The sequence below is a fragment of the Alexandromys fortis genome, unplaced genomic scaffold (assembly GCF_014885135.2).
Source record: "Alexandromys fortis isolate MF-2015 unplaced genomic scaffold, M_Fortis_MF-2015_v1.1 scaffold_144, whole genome shotgun sequence".
NCBI lineage: Eukaryota > Metazoa > Chordata > Mammalia > Rodentia > Cricetidae > Alexandromys > Alexandromys fortis.
In genome coordinates this window covers 4,306,795-4,326,074 of record NW_026068021.1, presented here as the reverse complement: position 1 = coordinate 4,326,074, position 19,280 = coordinate 4,306,795, and positions in this window count along the sequence as shown.

Below are 19,280 nucleotides of genomic sequence, written 5' to 3'. Positions count from 1 at the left end.
GAAGAAGAAAAAAAGAGGACAAAGAAGAGGAAGAAGGAGGAGGAGAAAGAAGAAAAAGGGGGAGGAGAAGGAAAAGGAGGCAGAGGTAGTATAGTAGGACCCTGAGCAGTGCTGGAGGGGGTTTTGATGTTTTGATAGTGGCCAGGCTAAGAGAAAAAGACTTAGGGAATTCCAAACATGCAAAGTCACAGAGAAGGGATTAACTGCTCTCCATAAGGTGAGATGTTGCCTGCTTCTGATTGGCCCCTTCCATTAGGGGAGGAGTCCTTGGTGTGCGGGGGGGGGGGGGGGGGGGGGGGGGGGGGGGGGGGGGGGGGGGGGGGGGGGGGGGGGGGGGGGGAGGGCAGAGAGCTGTCAGCCTCTAAAGGAGAGGGAGCCACTTCCCTGGGTTCAGGTCAAGGAGAGGGTCAAGCCTCTAGAGTAGTGGGCCCTACTTCCATGGACCCAGATAAGGGACTCTCAGATACTTCTCCAGCCTTACTGACTCTATGTCCTACCATGATGATAATGGACTAAATCTCTGAAAATGTTAGTCACCCAATTAAATGTCTTTTTCCTTTATAAGAGTTGCTGTGATCATGGTGTCTCTTCACAGTGATTGAAACCTTAGCTTAGACATTTCCCATGTATGCACACACCAAAACCCAAGGCTGCTTTTCTGTAGAAAGTGTTTCTCCCTGTGACAGCCTTATGGGACCAGCAGCTGACAAATGGCCCTCTTCAGGTCCAGCCCCTCCTTGGGTGACTTAGCAATCCGGGAAGTTTTCATCTGCAGTCCTCAGACAGTGGGACAAGGGCAGATGCAGCCTGGAGTGAATGCTCAGGATCAGGAGGGCTTCCTCTCAGACCTCACTGAGAGTAAGGATGAGGTGCATCCGGTGGAGTGCTTACCTGCCCGGCATGCCCAGAATCCTGGGTTCTATCTCCAGTAGGGGACAAAGGAGAATGATGGGACACATCTGTTACCCCAGCACATGGGAGGGAAGAGAGGGAGATCTGTAGTGGTTTAAGGTCATCCTTAGCTATAACAAGTTCAAGGCTCAGCCTGGGCTACATGAGACCCCATCCAATGGGAGGGGACTTTCTGACAGATTCGATAGGCCCCGTTCCCTCTCCTAACTGACCGACCATCTGGGGCCAACTCATCTGAAAGGTCCTGTGCTCTGCATGTCCAAGGACTGGATGGATGGACACCGAAGTGCGTCCATGTGCAGCTGGCAGTGAGGCCATGAGAATGAGGTCCATGACCATGAGAGCTCAGGTCAAGGGATCAGAGGACCATGGGGACTGTGAGGAAGGCAGAGGAAGCAGATATAACAGAGGACAGCTGCATAGTCATCTGCAGGGGAGCATGGAGAAGGCAGTCAGTGCCAGGGATCTAAGGAAATGTGGAGTCACCTTTGCATCTGTCTGTCACTCAGGGAGAATGATGATACTTCCTCTTGTACAATCAAGTCTTACTGGCCTTCAAGGAGCTTATGGCACCTTGTCATGGGAAGAGGTGTGATGACCCTCCTGCCGAACCACCCCTGAGGTCAACACAGCCTCTGCCCCCACCTCTCATGTTTTACCTCTAGTCACAGTCTAAGTGTGTCCCCTTTTAGAGATGTTCCAGACAACATGTCATAACTGAGACATTGGTTTTCTGGACCTGCTTAACCCTCATTCTGGAATGATTATAACTGTGTGCAGTCATCTCCTGAGCTTTCCAGAAGGTGTCACCTGTCCTGCCCTTTGAGGTAAGGCTGAGTGATACCTTGAGGCTATGCTAACGCCTGTGTGCTGAACAGAAGCCTAGAAGAACTTACTGAGACTGGAGTCCCAAAAGACCTGCCATTTGATGATGGCATGGCCTGAGCCAGGGCTTCCTCTGTGGGTCGGAGGGCAGAAAGGCTCTTGCAGACACAGGATAAGTTTTAGAACCAATGGCTAGGGAGTGGGCTGTCACCTGGGAAATCTAGGGACCTGGTGAACTGGGCAGCGGGGAGCAGGCCAGGGCAATGAAGGTCCAGCAGGCCTTGGTGCAGCCTGGGAAATATGAGGAATGAATGAAGAATGGGAAGAGACCAGAGAACAGAAAAGGGGCCCAGTTCTAGAGTTGGGGGCTGAGGGAGCATCCACACCAGCACCTCCACCATCAGCATCTCTTATCAGAGCATGGGATTCAGCTGGTCAGAGACATGGGTCAGCTTTTCTCTCCCTGAAACAACACATGCTGGCCCAGGCAGCCTCTTCCTTGGGATGAGAGAGAGGCTGAGACACACAGAGGTCCAGCAAGATAGGAGAAGATAAGAGAGAGTGGGGAGGGGAAGCAGAATGAAGGAGGGAGGCAGAGGGGACAGCATGGTGTATAAAAGGACTGGGCAGACAGGAGGTCAAGCTGGAAGAGAGGAGAGCCTGCCAAGTAAAGGTCAAGGCTGTATCTACCAGCAGTCAACAACGAGGGCTGGGATCAGTGACCACAAGGGTGCATCGACCACAACAGGAGAAAGAAGAAGCCAGAGTGATATGGGAAGTTTCTGGCCACAAAGAGGTAAAAATGGGGAGGTCCTTCCCTGAATCAGTCCTCCACATGAGAAGTCCCCGAGAATATGGGTCATTTTACCATGATTCTGTCCTGACTCCTGAGCACCCCCCAGGGTCCCTCACAGGGCCTCCTCTCCTGCCTGATGGTTCTGCTGGTCTAGTTTCCTGCCGAGATTCTGGACATGGCCTGGGTCCTGCTTCTGCTGCTCTCAACAGCATGCCTGCAAGCTGGTGAGTGGTGCGGACCTCACTACTGGAGACTTAACCACAGGAGGGGACGATGCGGGTGGGAAGAGTGGACTGTCCTGTGGACAGGTGTTTGCTCAGACAAACAAGTAGGAGACTGGCTGGCATCGAGTGGTGCGCAGTTAAAAGGACAGGCAGGGAACAATCTTGTTTATTCTCAGAAAAGACACCCTGGCAGCACAGGTGTGGTGGTGGACGTCTCTAATCCCGTCCTTGGTATGCACAGGCAGGTGGCTTTCTGAGTTTGCGACCAGCCTGATATACAGAGTGGGTTCCAGGACAGCCGAGGCTACACAGAGAAACCCTGCCTTGAAAACCTCTCCAGACAGATTTATCCTCTTAGGAAAATGTGTGGGACGGCAAGTCAATGAGATGGAACAGGATCAATAAGCCACGCCATGTCAGTTCCTCTTTAAATAAAAAGAGCTAGTGGCACACGCCTTTAATCCCAGCACTTGGCAGACAGAGGCAGGTGGATCTCTGTGAGTTTGAGGCCAGCCTGGTCTACAAGAGCTAGTTCCAGGACAGGCTCCAAAACCAGAGAAACCCTGTCTCGAAAAACCAAAAAAAAGAAAAAAGAAAAGAAAGAAAGAAAGAGAGTTAGGAGGAGTCTAACGAGGCAGATGAAGAGAACACAGAAGTCACAACTTAAAAGGGAATAGCTAGATACGACCTCTAAATATAAATCAGAGCCTAAGAAGTTAGAGGTGTTATGTTATCAATAAAAATTGAAACCTCAAGTGAAATGGAGAAAAAGGCCTTAAAAAACAGTTTTACTTAAGAATATTAGGAAGCAAAATAATGTTCATTAATGAAAACCGGGATAAAGGAAATGGAAGGAATGAACCTGAGGTAAGGTTTCTAGGACAGAGAATTATCTCAGCTCCACAGGAACTTCTCCAGACAAAAAAGCAAGAAATCACTCCCAAGGTAGTCTACAAAATCAGCATAACGCAAAACCAGCTGAATTAGCTCACAGAAAGCACAAACCAAAGATCCATTTCACTACAAATCTATATGCTTCTAATCAAGAGCGCATCTACTCTGGAAACTGTGATGGGATATCTCTTGAGGCAGGAGTTCAAGGCTTGCCGAGGCAACAAGGTGAGCTCCCATCCCGAGCACAACCCCTCCTATTATAGAAGAAAAGATTGTGATTGCCAAACAGATATGTCAATAGTGTAATGGAAAAATAAAAGGCAAAGTTATTTCTAGACAAAGTGAACCAAAGCTCATAAAAGACATAAGAAACAAATATTTTAAAAAGGAAAATGTGTTTACAGATTTTGTGAGCATTTATGGGACAAACGAACAGGACCTTTAGGTAATTAGGAACTACTGAGAATGTCACAGAAATAGCTACATATAAGATTAATATGTAAAGGAGTTCTATTTTAGATATTAGCAGCAAGAAATTAAAAACATAATTCAGCAGATCCAGCTTACCTCTTTCCCGCTGATCCTCTCGGCCTTTCCTTCTAACCCATCCCCATTGCTTGGTGTCAGCTGCCAATCCCCAGACAAACTGTCAGGGACCCCAGTGGCCACGCTAGACTGGGACTCAGGCAGGAGCTTCTCCTTATTCCTCCCATCTCCTGTTACCCCGTCTAGACTGAGTACTGAGTACTATAGCAGACTGCCTACAGAAGCCCTGCCTATGACCCCAATTCCATTCATTAGGGATGCCCCCCTTGGTGGGGACCCAGCGTCCCACTAACCCTTTATCTCTGTCTCTCCAGACTTATTTGTACTCTCTGCCAGAGACCCCATAGTCACGACCCTTGCCTAGGATGCAGAGAGGGCAACAGCAACCAAAGAATAGAACACCGACCCATCAAAGACAAGACCAGATATCAACACTAAGAAATGTCTCAAACATCATAACTCCAGATGCCAACTCTGCAGTGCAAACACACAAAAGTAAAGCAGACAAGACTATGCTTCAAACAGAACCCCGTAACCCTGTTACAGTAAGGCCCTGAGAAATGAGATATAGCTGAAACACAAATCAAGAAATAGCTATATAAACAAAATGGGTCCAGTGGCATTATCGATGGACAGGAAGGTGGAAGGCACACCCTAGACCAAGAGCTACAAGGCAACTAATGCCTGCTGAGAGGAGGAGAGTTAGCCCTCCTCTTTATTCACCCCTTTATTCACTGTCTAACGCAGAGGGATCAGCCCTGAAACCACATACACACCAACAACCAAAACGTATTCTGCAAGTTGTGTGTGCATATTATTACATTTTGTCTTAGGGCTTCTTTTGCTGTGAAGAGACACCATGACTACAGCAACTCTAACAAAGGAAAATATTTCGTGGGCTGGCTTTACCGTTTCAGAGGCTCAGTCCCTAGTCATCATGGAAGTATATTGCGGCATACAGGCAGACATGGTGCTGGAGAGGTAGCTGAGAGTTCTACATATTGTGCAGGCAACAGGAAGCTTTACAGAATGTCTCTTCTTAAGCCCCTAACTGGCTGATTACAGCACGTTTTATTGTTCTTTAGTCTTATAGAAGCAGATGTTGTTTTCAATATATTCCCAGGAAGGAAGATCCTGGTATCTCGTTTTTCCTTATTTCCTCTATGTAAGCTCCAGTGCAGACAATGGGTCTACTTATGACATCTTGTGTGCAGAGCTGAGCAAGCAATTTCCCAGACTCCACCCTAATGGTACCATGGTCCTTGGGGAACAGGGAAGACTCTTTCTTCTCTGACTCTCAGGCCAAGCCCCTGCCTTCAATATTTTCTCTTGCAACATCTGTGTATTTCCCCAGGGGCTGCAGAAGCAGAAAACTTCCCATTATCTAAACAGCTGCTTCTAAAATGGAAGCAGAAGCCAGCACACCAGCGAGCACAGTGCTCTCTGCCTTGGGACTTGAGCAGCCCCATGAGCCACAGCTACACCAAGGAACAGTTTTTCCCTGTGCAAGAGGGGTTTCCATTGAAGAAGAGACTTTGTAATGGAGACTTGAAGCCATGCCCTGTGGATAGGTGACACCCCGGTTTATTAAGGTTGTGAGGTGTTTTCAGTGAAGATGTGTTGAGTATAAGCAAGGACCTGCCACTGAACATCAGCAGACACTTACAAGTCATGTTTGTTTGATATATTTTCTGTGGCTATGGGCATACACATAACTTCTGCAGGGTAAATTGTTGTCAATTTGAACTCTAGACTTTTGGTCCAGCGGGACTTATGAGGATGGAGAGTGGAAGAGACTTGAACACTGCTGTCTCTCACTTTCGTCAGTGGAAAACTCCAGGAGGTGATGTTGGAGAGGGTATATTCTTATGGGACAAATCCAGGGACAGGTAGAAAAGAAGCCCTTAGTCTCTTTCCAAGGGTCGGTCCTCTGAGTCACAATTCCCCTGAGCTGGTCTTTTGTCTTCATGCCCATAGAACCCATCATAAAATCCACTGTAACACCCGCTCATGGCTTCGTGACTGGGGATGACTTGTCCTGCTGGGACCCGAGTTTCCACGTTTAGCTACAGATGCTGTGCTTTGTGCTTAGACGTTCCCCATCGTTGCACAGTATGGAGATACGTTGGTGAAAAAAATGAGAGAAGAGAAAGGAAAGCCTGTCACTGTGAAAGAGTAGGTGGTGTGCAGTTGATGGGACTGGAAGTACCTTAGTGCCCCCTCCACTCTAGGAAAAGGACATCTGTATAGTGACCACAGGTAAACACCCCATGTGTGAGTGTGACAGGAGCCTTGACCCCACCGATGGTCCAGCAGGTGGTTCTGACTGTGATGCTCCCTGCCCGGGTAGCTCGGAAATAAGAGCGGCCTCGGATGCAGATGTTGATTCCCATGTCTCTCTCTCCTCAGCATCCTGGAGCTTGTAGCATGGATGTGATCACTGGTGCATCATCTGGAGTGAACATCGATTCCCTCAACAACCCAGAGGACCCCTTTGTGCAGAAAGTCAAATAGATCTTAACAAGTTTGCATTTTCTTGGCCTATTTCTTCTCTCTGTATGTCAGTAGCTACTTCCTCTATTTTTCTTCCTCCCTCAATGCTTCCATCAACATAACGTCATCCGTCATTACTGAGACACAATGCGTATATAAAAATAATGTAGAAAAGTACAATATAAATATATCATAGAACGCATAGAATTCAGTGACTAGCTTCTTTCATTTAATATATTCATCAGAACCATTTGTTGCCACTCCCATGTTCGGCAGACAAATCAGATTCCGTACCATCTGATGGCCATTCACGGTATTTTCAGATCGGGATGCTGTAAATAAGCTGTCATGGACATTGGCATCTGAGATCATGGTTGAACATTTGTTCTCATGTTTTCTGGGTAGGCACTTGGAGTGCAATTAGCAAATTTCATAGGAATTCTGTGTATGACTTATCGAGCAACTGAGAACTTTTTTCTTTGATAGAGGCAGCATTTTATGTCCTGGTTAGGAGTTCATGAGGACTCCCCTCGGACACTTTGGGTTATTGTAGTTTCATGATGTTCATTCCCGCCCCCTAGTGGACATTAAGTAGTACAGCACCATGAGTGCTGGGCTGAGCTTTCTCCAAGGGGTAATCCCACCCCCCCCCACTCTGAGACATTCCTGACTTTCTTAGATAAACATCTCTGCCACCTTTGCTCCTGTAAAGCTGAATTGTTATGCGCTTGTCATTGAGCTGTAAGATTGGCATGTGCATCACCAATAGCAGTCAGTTTCCAGGCATATAATTGGGATACTTTCTCTTTTTTTTAATGTCTTATTTTTAGACAGCTTATTTACAACACCCGATCTGAAAATATCTTGAATTGCCATCAGATGGTATGGAATTTACTTTACTGTTCTCGATGGAATCCTTTGAAGTACACTTTTAAAGTTTTTTATTTTTAAAATAAATTTAGCATTTATAAATGTTTTAAAGTTTATGATGTACAATTTTATGAAGTACTGTGATTTAATCTCTAAATCACATGGTGAGAGCTGAGGTTATGAACATTTAACGTCCCCCCAGTTTCATCTTAATTGGGCAGTATATTCCTGAAAACTTTTATTTATTTTTTGGGATACAGGGTCTACATTGCCCTGTCTGTTCTGGAAATTGTTCACTGAGATCCACCTGCCTCTACCGCCGGAATGTTGGGATTGAAGGCATGTGCTCCCCATGCCATTTTAGACCTAGATCTTTGACCCCTTTTAGCTAAATTGTATGCACTGTTATCAAACTTATTCCTATCTTAAGAGGAGGGGCAGAGAATGTAAAGTCTGGAAGGTGAGGAGGAACATCATCTTCTGGACGTGGACGGCGGTCACACCCTCAACCTCATATAAGCTACATGTCTCTGGCACCTCCACCAGATGTGAGCCCCTCCCCCAGCCTCACCTGTTCAGGACTTGGGGCTGGTGCAGGGGAGGTGTCTTGCAGGGAGCACTGGGTCCTGAGTTGCTGCTAGCGAGCAACCATGGCTGGGCAGGCTCCTATCCCACAGATGGAGAAGGCCCAGTGCTCTCTGGACAGCAGCCTCAGCCCCAGATGCTTTCCATAGCAAGGCAAGGTCCCTGGACTCCTCAGTGCCCGCTGCTCCAGCATCTCAGTGGGACTGCTCCTCCCTGGGTCCTGTCATGAATGAGGCCAGGCCTATAGTCGGTGGAAGGAACAGGGTGGTGTTTTCCTATCCTCCTCAGAGTGAGGCAGAGCTTGAACTCAAAGAAGAAGATAGTGTGTTTTGTTTTGTTTTGTTTTTAATTAAAAACGAGAGTATGGTGGTTCAAAGGCACAAAGAATTGGAAAGGCCGGTCTTTTTCTGGGGACCTTTGTGGAAAACATCTGCTCAGACTCCACACTGAGAAAGGGTAACATCACATCACGTGAGCAGAGAGCACACAACAGTGTCATAGGCAGAGCCCATCTGTGGATTTCCAGGTCTCTAAGAACGGAGCAGAGGGTGGGCCCCTGACTCCAGAGCCCAGACCTGGTTACCCCAGAGGGCAGAGTGAAGGAGGCCCCTTGTGTGGTTTCTGTCCCTCTGGGTTCTGATGTGTGAAGTGTGCCTTGTACTGCCTAATGGACTATACAGAGAAATGCCTATTTTTAAGATGTATGACCAAAATGGACAATTGTTTACAAGGCTCAACTAATTTATTTGCTTTTTTAAAACTTGAACTCTCTTGTAATAGCAAATTATTTGGATTATATTTTTTAATTATTAATTTATGAAATGATGGCTAAGGAGAAGCTGGATTCTCTCCTGTTGAGAGCAAGAGGTTCTTTCTGATACAGAACGCACCGCCCTCCCCTGCTCGCCGTCCTCCTCCCCCAGTTATACTTGGCTTCTTTTAGACAAAAATGCCAGTTTTCCAGACAACTGAATACTGATCATCAAGGACCCGGGGTGGGGAGACAGTAGCTAGGCTGGAAGAGCCAGTGGGGCCAGCTCTCTGCTTTGTTCAGAAACCAACCCCGAAGATCTGATCCTCGATTTCATTTTGTGGGTTTTTCATTTTCCTAGAATGAAGTGGGTGAAGTAGGAAGGAAAATAAAGCACAACCATTGCCTAAAAATACGTATTTGTTTGCTAACACAAGCAGCTCCGTGCGTTGGTTGGGAAGTAGGAGAAATTGAAGTTGTAGTCGCTATGTGTGTGAATGACTTTGAAATGTAACTCCCGTTTTTCCCCCTCAAGTGAATCTGCATGCCCAAGACACAGTAAAACTTTGTGAGTCGGTGGCGGTAAGAGATGCACCCGTGTTGAAGTCGAGAGCTGTCAGAAACACTGGGAAAGTTCCCGTTCATCCATTGTGAGTCCTCCGCCATCTTGCATGTGTTCCTGGATCCCCACAGTGATGTGGACTGTGCATGGTGTGTATATGTCGCTGCAGTTTCCACTCAGAACTGACCGATACTGGAGGTTTAAACAATAAACAGCATTCTCTTGTCTACCCCACCGCCACTACTGACCGAGATGTCTTGAGCGTGCCTGCTCGCTCTCGGAAGGCGTACCTTAGCCAGCACACCAGTGGTTCGTTAGATGCTCTTTCGTGTGAGCCCTCCCAGCGGACTGACGTGAAGGGCGAGTGTATCCAGGAGACCACTCGCTCCTGTGACTGTGTAGAAGCTTCGCAAGGCTTGCTGGGAGTGGCTGTGCCCACACCTTACAATTGCTGCAGGGTCCAGCCGAGCCCATCTTTTTATATCTATCCATCCTTTGATGTCCGGTGGTGTCTTCTTCTAGTTTCATCCCAGCCGTGGGTCTGGGTTAGTCCTGGAAGCAGCTGGAGGAAAGACAGCCAGGTAGTGAACGAGATTGTTTTACAGTTCTCTTCTGGGTAAGGTAAGGAAGGAAGGCAACATACCACCAGCCTTTTCCTTTTCCTCTTTTAACTGTGAGAAGAAAGTAGCTAGGCAATATCCACATGAACTGAAGAATCAAGTAATTCCAAGAGATTCCATTGTCTTCAAAAGTTATGTAATGTGGTTGGAAGTGGAATCATTCCTGTTAACCATTTTTTTATATAAAAACACTGTATATTACGTTCCTCTGTGTTGAATTTTTTTTAAAAAAAATACTTTACTTGGATATTCATGTAATATATAAAGGTTTGGGGAAATTAACTTAGAAAAAAAAACCGACCTCAGCTTTCCTCTGTGTGAGTTAACACTAACATGTCATTATGTTCTTTATTTCTGGAAATTAGTGTATGTTATGGAAATTTTAAAAGAGTTAAAAGACTACTGCAATTTCAGATTATTTTGTTATCTGACTTTCCTCCGTATTTTCAGCTATGTGACTGGCATATCCCTGGTAACAGTTTTCTGGTATAAATTTGGTTAAAATTCCATCTGTTGGTAGATCATTAGGTATTAGAATGTGTGGCTTTCTATTGGGTTTTTGGAGGCAGTAGATGGATGTTGTAACACAGGCTTATTACACAGTGGTGGTAATGATAAAATTACAATTTATCATTCATTTTATGTTGATTTTGAGAACTGGATAAAAGATTTCATTATTAAAAATTGATGTTCAACCCTAAAAATAGAGAAAATTCCAAGAGAGAAGAAGGTGTCAGGACATATGATTGGGAGAGGGGTCCAGGATGGAAGCATTTCTGCCAAATTTCAGAAAGATGCGAGCATGGATGATGTCCATGGTGTCCATGGGAGCTTTCTGCAAGTTCACTGGTGAAAATGGTCCAGAGCCTGCAGGGCAGCCACAGAGAAGCATTTTGTGCCCAGAAGCCCTCAGTGGTGCTAGGGCATCTGTCAGAGCAGAGTCCGATTCTCAGTCCCTTCCAACCCCACTGATTCTGGGTCTCTGCCTGGGAATTCGCATCTGGGCTCCAATCAGGAAGCATGCTGTCTAGCAGTGGGGATGTCCCTGGGAGTGAGCGGTGGAATTGTGTTCAACAGCTTCGTCTGCTCTGTATAAATAGCGTCTGAGAAACCATGCACCCTGCTCTTCTTCGTCCTTCAGGCCCCGGGTTTATAACATCGTTCCTGCTAGCTTTGTGATAAAACAGTTATTACTGTTACAGCTAAAGAATGGCTTCAAAAGAATGACTTATATCTAGTTATTACCCACCATGAGAAGAGTTTTTATGCCTTACTTGTTTGCTTTATAAAAAATATCATTCAAAATATATCATTCATTTCTAGCAATGTGATCTCTCGCATCCCCTGTTACTTTGCATTTCAGGCTGTCATGCGTGTCCCCTGGGGGCCCCTTTACGTGGCCTTGTGAGACCTGGCATCCCCTGTTCTTTAATTTCAATTGCTAGAAGAGACTCTAATTTTAGTTCTCTGGCTGAAGCAGAGCTTGGGAGACAGATGCAGGAAGATTCCCTGTATACCACTGTGTACCCTCCTCCACCACAGTGGAGCTGCTGCAGGACAAACACTCTGCTGTTTCCTGCCTGTTTTTGTTTTTTCATTCAAGGAAAGATTATTTCACAGGTACTAATAGTAATGTGGAGAAGGAGGCTGCTTGTTCATTTCCCAGCCGTGCAGACCCAAATAATCACATAGAAACTATATTAACTACAACACTATCTTGCCTATTAACTCAGGCTCTTTTAAACTAACTCCTACATCTTAAATTAACCCAGTTCTATTCATCTGTGTATCACCACAAGGCTGTTGCATACCGGTAAGGTTCTGGGGCGTCTGTCTCCTTTGGCAGCTACATGGTGTCTCATTGACTCCGCCTACTCTCTCTCTCCATATATCTCTGTATTTCCCGCCTAGCTTTATTCTGCTAAGCCATTGGCTGAAACAGCTTTATTCATTGGCCAATAAAATCAACACATATACAGAAGAACTTCCTACATTAGTGATATTTGTCCTGGTCACTCATGCTGTCACTGTGACAAATGCCTGACAAACCCCTCAGGACAGCATTGTTCTGACCCACACTTAGTGGTTCAGTCCACCATGGCGGGGAAGAGCTGGTGACAACAGCAGGAGGCCGCTGGTCACATTGCCTTAGTAGTCAGGACGAGGAGAGCTGAACACTGGTGCTTACCTCACACTCTTCTCTTTATTCAGTTGGGGACCCCAGGCCAGGGAATGACCCACCCACATTTAAGATGGGTCTTCCCACATCAGTGAAGATAATCCCACATGGTAATGTTCAGTCTCGTCTCCTAGGTGATCCTAGATCCTGCCACGTTGTCAGTCAGTATTAACCACTGCCTTTCTTTATAAGTGTGTGTGAGGACAGGCTGTGGTGGGCAGAGCTACACATGTGTGGTGGCGAGTCTGCTCTAACAGGACAGACGGGCCACAGGTGGGCACCAGAGTGGAATTCAGTCCCCGCGACTCTGGACCTCCTTTCTCTGTTCTCCCCTAGACAGCTGGGAGCACCATCTGAATTTCTTCTCAACTGTGATGTTCTCCTTTCATCTTCCTTATCCACCATGTTCTTTTCCTTTTAGCCCTGTCTGATATGGAGATCACAGCCCAATCGGTTGTTTTCATTTTTGCTGGCTGTGAACCCACAAGCAATCCACTCCCTTCATGATGTACGCCCTGGCCACACACCCTGATGTGCAGAAGAAACTTCAGGATGAGATTGACAGCTCTGCCCATTAAGGCGAGGGGATGGTACCCGGAGAAGGAGTGCATAGGTAAGGATTAGTAAGAACATGACTACTGAGAATTCAATGGGAGTTTTTACAGAGGGCCATGCAATGGTTCTTCTACCCAACAAGAGTCTAAGAGAAACAGGGGAGGGACATAGGAGATGAATGCAACCCATAGAAATACACAGTCTTTGATACAGCACTGGCTCTGATATATCTTTATTTATTATTACAATAATACTAAGTAAGAGACACCCAGAAACCCTGTGTGACACTTGTCTGGACAGTTATCTGGTATCTGGACAGTTAATTTCTGCTGATGTTTCTGGTGCTGTCCCGTTATCTATGGTGGTAGGCTGGCCTTCCCGGGTCTGTGCAGGCTGGCCTGACACTCCTCTCAATGGCTCTGCTGTCCAGTGAAATAACACAGCATTTATGTGTGTGGGTGTCTGAGTCAACTAGGGATTCCTTTCTTTCCTGTGGTTTTCACAGTGTGGCAGAGGACTTGCTGCCTGAAGCCGAACATCACTTTCATAATTTCCTGGAGTGTCAGTGCCCTCTGCTGGCCATATCTTGCATTACAGTCCGTGTGCTGGACAGGTTCTCTCAGGGAGTCTCTAGGTCAAACCCTCTGGGGTGGCTAATGTCTCAGCTTCAGCTGAATGGGAATGCAGCTAGACGTGCACAAGAGGAGTGCCTGCCTTTGTGCTTTCCACACCTCCTAAGTGCTGGTCGCCTGCTGGAGGGACGCAGCTGTGGGTGTGCCAAGGACAGCACTAGGGCTTTTTTTTTTTTTTTTTGATTTTTATTTTTTAACTAGGGCTTTTTTTATGGGGCTCCAGAGCAGAGAGGGGCCCAGCTGCTGAGTGTGGGCTCGGGACTGTCACACTTTATGGCTGTTCTCAATATAGGAGGCCTGGTCAGGACAATCGGTGGTGGGGACACTTTTCTCTGAGCACTTTATTTCCTCAGCCTCCTGCCTCCTTGTCCTGGGTTGACAAACTTCAGTTAACAAGAACAGTCAGCCAGAAGCAAAAGTACAGGAGCCAAAAAGCAAGGTGAGCTATGGACTTTGATGGATTGGGGATTAGGCCTTTGTTTTAGTTTTGGCGGGTGGTCCTGTCTACATGCTGCGTTTTACAGCCTGAGCAGTACCTGTATCACGGAGTCCGTCTTGGGGCTGGGTAAGGTCTGAGGTCCTGTTACTCTGGGTCACAGTTGGTCTGTTGCAATATCTTTCAGCTCTATGGTGGGCCAGGGGTAGGAGCTCACATTAGCCCTTTTGTCAACAATGAAGCCTACCTTCCTCCCCAACTCATGTGAAACTATAAAATGTGTGTAAATCCTATCAGAGCATTGGAGTGTGAGAGTCTCCAAGTGAGGATGAGTCTCCTCCATCAGTAACAGCTGATGGATCCCGAGAGGCCTATAAAGGAAAGATTCCCACAGGAAGAGTTGTCTTCACATTCTGCCTCTTCTGCTATCCATGAGGGACTCCGGCAAGTTCCCCAACCTCTGGGCCCCACTCTCCTCACTGGCCGTGGCTGGATTGCAGCTGGCTTAGTAATGGATTGTCCTCAGTCAAGAGGGTATTTCCCATTGGGAGCTCCAGCTCCACTGGGGGACATCTCATGGTTGAAAGGCAGGGAAAGGACAGCTTGGCTACATTCAATGTCCTTGTCATGCTGTCTAGGGATGGGTTTATTTGGTGGTGAACAGAACTGTAGAAGAAGAGGAAGCCCAAACAGTTGGGGAGTTTAAAAGCACACTGAGCTATGGCCAACACCCTAAAGAAGATAAGAGGACAATACAGTTGTGTCATTCAAAGTCAACACCCAGAAAGGCAGCAGACCCAGAAGAACCTCATGGTGGCAGGGGCTTGTAGGGACCGTACTGGGTATGGGGAGAGGAGGGAGGGGGCTAGTGGCCTCCTGAAAGAGAAAAGTGCATTATCTTCAGGTGAACCTGCGTTCCTACAGGGGATCTCCTAGCTGACTCCCTGACCTCCCACCCTGGAGCAATCCTTAAGGGCTGAGATAGGGCCAGTCTCCACCTAAAGGGAGAGTCCATGCTTAATGTTCTATCGGGAACTCACCAAGGCCAGCTGGCCTGGGTCTGAAAAAGCCTGGGATAAAACCGGACTCGCTGAACATAGCGGACAATGAGGACTACTGAGAACTCAAGTGATGTGGGAATGATTTCTTATTAATAAAGAAACTGCCTAGGCCCATTTGATAGGCCAACCCTTAGGTTGGCGCAGAAAACAGAACAGAATGTTGGGAGAAAGAAGCTGAATCAGAGAGTCACCATGGTTCTCCCACTCCAGACAGACACAGGTTAAGATCTTTCCTGGTAAGCGCACCTCGTNCCCACATGATAGGACATGGAAGAGGAAAGCTTTTGTTGTTGTTGTCTGTTGTCCTTGCTCTCTCCGGCAAATTCCTCTCTCCTGTTTGTGAGGTGGTCCTTCACTGGTGTTAGACCCTGCTTTGGGATTTCAATGCAGACTGATGACCAGCAGCTCTCCGGGACTCCCCTGGACTCCAGCAGCCGACTCCGGGACTGCTGAGGCTGAGGCATCCGGGTTCCTGGACTGAAGAGCTACCATGTGCTTATTCTTCCATCAGGAGACCGCCTGTGTAGGACGAGCTGGGCCTCAGCCTGTCAGTCCTCTCTTAATATATATGCTTCTGCTGTGTAAAGCTTACCTAATAATAGGTCAGGAGACAGAGGAGAAAAACCTCATAGACATCTCAGCAACCCACTTAACATTCGATTTTCACATCTAACTGTTCTTTGGGGCCTGTTCCGTGGTTGCACCCTCTCGTCATTAACCCTTTCTTGCACTCAGACCTTTTGTTCTCCAAGGATCAACTGTTCTTTTGCTGACTGTGGTGGTGCACATCTGTAATCCCACCATTTAGGGGACTGAGACGGGAGGATCTGGAGGTCAAGGAAGGTGAACTCCAAGGCAGCCAGCACCGCATAGTGAGACCCTGTGTGGTCAGTGCACCTCGGATTCCTTTTCTGTGTGGATTTCCATGCTCTTGCTTCAGCTCCGCTGTGCTTTCTGTCTGCCTGACAGTTAAACACATTTCACTGGTCATAGATGCTTGAGGTATGTTTTGATTTTGAAATTACCTAGGGTATCTCTCTCTCCCCCTGTGTGTGTGTCTGTGTCTCTGTGTGTGTATATGTGTACAACTACGTAGGTATGTGTGTGTGCATGTGTGTTTGTGTACAGGTAGGGCTGTATGTGGGTGGAAACATGAATTTGACATTCTGTGCCTTCTGTCGTCCCTCTACTCTTACACTGGACCACGTTCTGTCACTGCACAGCTCACCAACTGGGAAAACTGTCTGACCAGGGAACTCTGTTGCCATGCTGTCTCCTCAGGTGTCTTTGTCTGCTCTCTTCTTGCTGTGATAGAAGACTGACCAAAAATACCTTCAGAAAAGCAGACATTACTTTCATCTTGCAGATTTAACATCAACCATGAAGGGAAGCCAAGGCAGAAACTCAGAGAGGAACCTGGAGGCAGGAATGGAAGCAGAGGTCAAAGAGGAACACTGCATACTGGATTGCTCCTCATGGCTTGCCCAGCTTGCTTTTTTATACCATCCAAAGTGACCAGTGCAGGGTGGCACCTCCCGCAGAGGGCTGTCCTTCCCAGATCAAGCACTGGTCAAAAAACACGCCACGTATTTGCCTTCAGGCCACTCTGATGGAGGCATTTTCTGAACTAAGGTTCCCTCTTCCCAATGACCTTTCTTTGTATCAAATTGAAGACAATGAAAGAAAGAAGGAAGGAAGGAAGGAAGGAAGGAAGGAAGGAAGGAAGGAAGGAAGGAAAGAAAGAAAGAAAGAAAGAAAGAAAGAAAGAAAGAAAGAAAGAAAGAAAGAGGGGGACAGAGGGAGGGAGGGAGGGAGGGAGGAAGGAAGGAAGGAAGGAAGGAAGGAAGGAAGGAAGGAAGGAAGGAAGGAAGGAAGAAATTTCTAGCACATAGGGTAAGAGAAGCACTCAACCGTGCTATTTTTTACAAATTCGAGTGCTGGGTTTCCACTTTAGGTCCCTGTGCTTTCTCAGCAGGCAGCACACGGACGGCCATCTCCTGTCTTCCATCTGTGTTGTTTTCAGGGTCCACCAGACCTGCACAGGGACAGTGACATGAGCTTTCCCACTGCTGCCCATAGTAATCGCATGGATGTGCTGATTGAGTCCCTTGTGAACAATTTTACACGTATGGTCTTTTTTTTTAAAGTAGGCTTTCCCTAGCACTGGCCAGGGCTGACAACCGCTCTCCTTCTGCCTTTGCGTGTGCACAATGGGTCTTAGTGTTGTTCATATGCTCATCCCACACTCTGACTTGGGAAGCCTGGCTGCAGACAGACCCTCAGCTTTGTGAAGGCAGAAGAGGTTTCCAAACTATTCCCTCCGTACCACATGGGTCTCAGGAAATAGTAATTTCCTCTTAAAGTCTTCCCACTGTCCTGATTTGGTCCCTGTACATCATTCTGTTATCAGTTTCCTCGTATGTCACCATGGGGCTATGACCACACATACCCTATAGCTGGGAAACCCTATACCAGTGTCACCAGAGGGGAAGGGACAAATAGGACACACGCCCACGTCCTCACTCCCACATTCTCACAAGGGCACACAGAGGACCCAATCACAGGTATCCAGGAACATGTCAGTGTACAAAGGGCCCCGCTCAGGTAGCTTTAGGGATAGTAAAGTTGAGGTTAGTGTTACCGTAACAGACAGAAGCAAACTCTATGCACTCGTGTTTAATCGTATCTTTTACAGAGGACCAGGCTGAGCACCTCCTCCCTTTCTATGAAGTCCAGTGTTTTATTCCCTTGGGGCTTCCACAGCTGCAGTGTGCCTCTTCTGCATCCCCAAGGCATTGCAGTCTCCGTTCTGGTTTCCAGTGTTCCACACTGCACACAATCTTCCTTCCCTGAGGAAAAAGTACACACTAACCTGAAGACTCTGGTAGAAGTTTCTGTATCTTCATTCTTTGACGACTGTTTAAAATTCATTCGTTTTTATTTATTTATTATTTTTATTTTATTTTTTGTTTATTACCTTCTTTTATTTATTTATTTAAGATTTCTGTCTCTTCCCCACCTCCCCTTTCCCTCCCCCTCCCCCAATCAAGTCCCCATCCCTCGTCAGCCCAAGGAGCAGTCAGGGTTCCCTGCCCTGTGGGAAGTCTAAGGACCTCCCACCTCCATCCAGGTCTAGTAAGGTGAGCATCCAAACTGCCTAGGTTCCCACAAAGCCAGTATGTGCAGTAGGATCATATTTAAGTCTGAGGCTTGTTGAAGGGCAAACAAGAAGCTTTAAAATTCAATGAAGAGGTGTGGGTGGCCTACACTGATACCCAGGGCCATGGTGGCATCAGGGCCTGAGCTGCCAAGGGCCATGTCTGTGACTGCGTGGATGTGAGGATGCCCAGGGTCTGCACTGTCACCTGAAGCCATATTGGTGTCTGAGGACCATGCCTCCACTGGGGACATACTGATCTGAGTGACCTGTGTTCCCACCCAGGTCCATAGCAACATCTGGTCCCACGCTGCTGCCAAGGGTCACATCTGGGTCTGGGGTCATGCTATACCTGGGGTCTGTGTTGATATCTATGGCCTGTTTATTACCACCGTGGGTCATGTGAATCATGTGTATTGAAATTCAAGTGCCATGCTGAGAGGGCCCTGTGCTTCACTGGCCCTGGAAGATCTGGCCCTGTCCTACCCTGGCTGCTGCAGCAGGAATGCTGGCCCTGCTCCTCATGAGAGAGTTGGCCTCACCCCTCATGGGCCCTGAAGACACATCCCTGGCATTACTGACTCCACATTCAGGAGAGCTAACTCCACACATCAACACAGACATGGGACAGCTGATCTTGACGGTTTGGGTGCAGGTGAGCTGGCTCTGACCCTCACTTGATGGGAGAGGTCCAAGTGAAGACCTTGCTTGACCAACTGAGCTATCACCCAGGCCATCATCCACTGCTTTGAGTTGACCCAACCCAACATCTACCCCATCTATGACCTGCTGGAGGATATGAAGGGACTGGTCCTGTGAACTATAGCTACAGGGTCTTTATGACTCAGGGCAACCACAGGATACCCCAGAGGACTGCTGGTGACGGTCCAGCACTAATGCTGTACCTTGAACCAGACCAACCACTCATTACAATGAACATTTGCAAGTAAAGCTGTTTGAACAAAAGTGTCTACTCCGTGACACACCACAGCTCCCAGCACCACTGAGACAAATGAAGAGGTGATGGAGAGGCGGAAAACCTGAGACATGAAGTATTGGTTTTTATTATAACTTTTATTTTTTAAAATTATCTTTTGGGGAAGGGGACACTTGCAAGGTGAATGGGGAATGTGGATGCAATTGGGGTGCATGATGTAAAATTCCTAAAGAGTCATGAAAAAG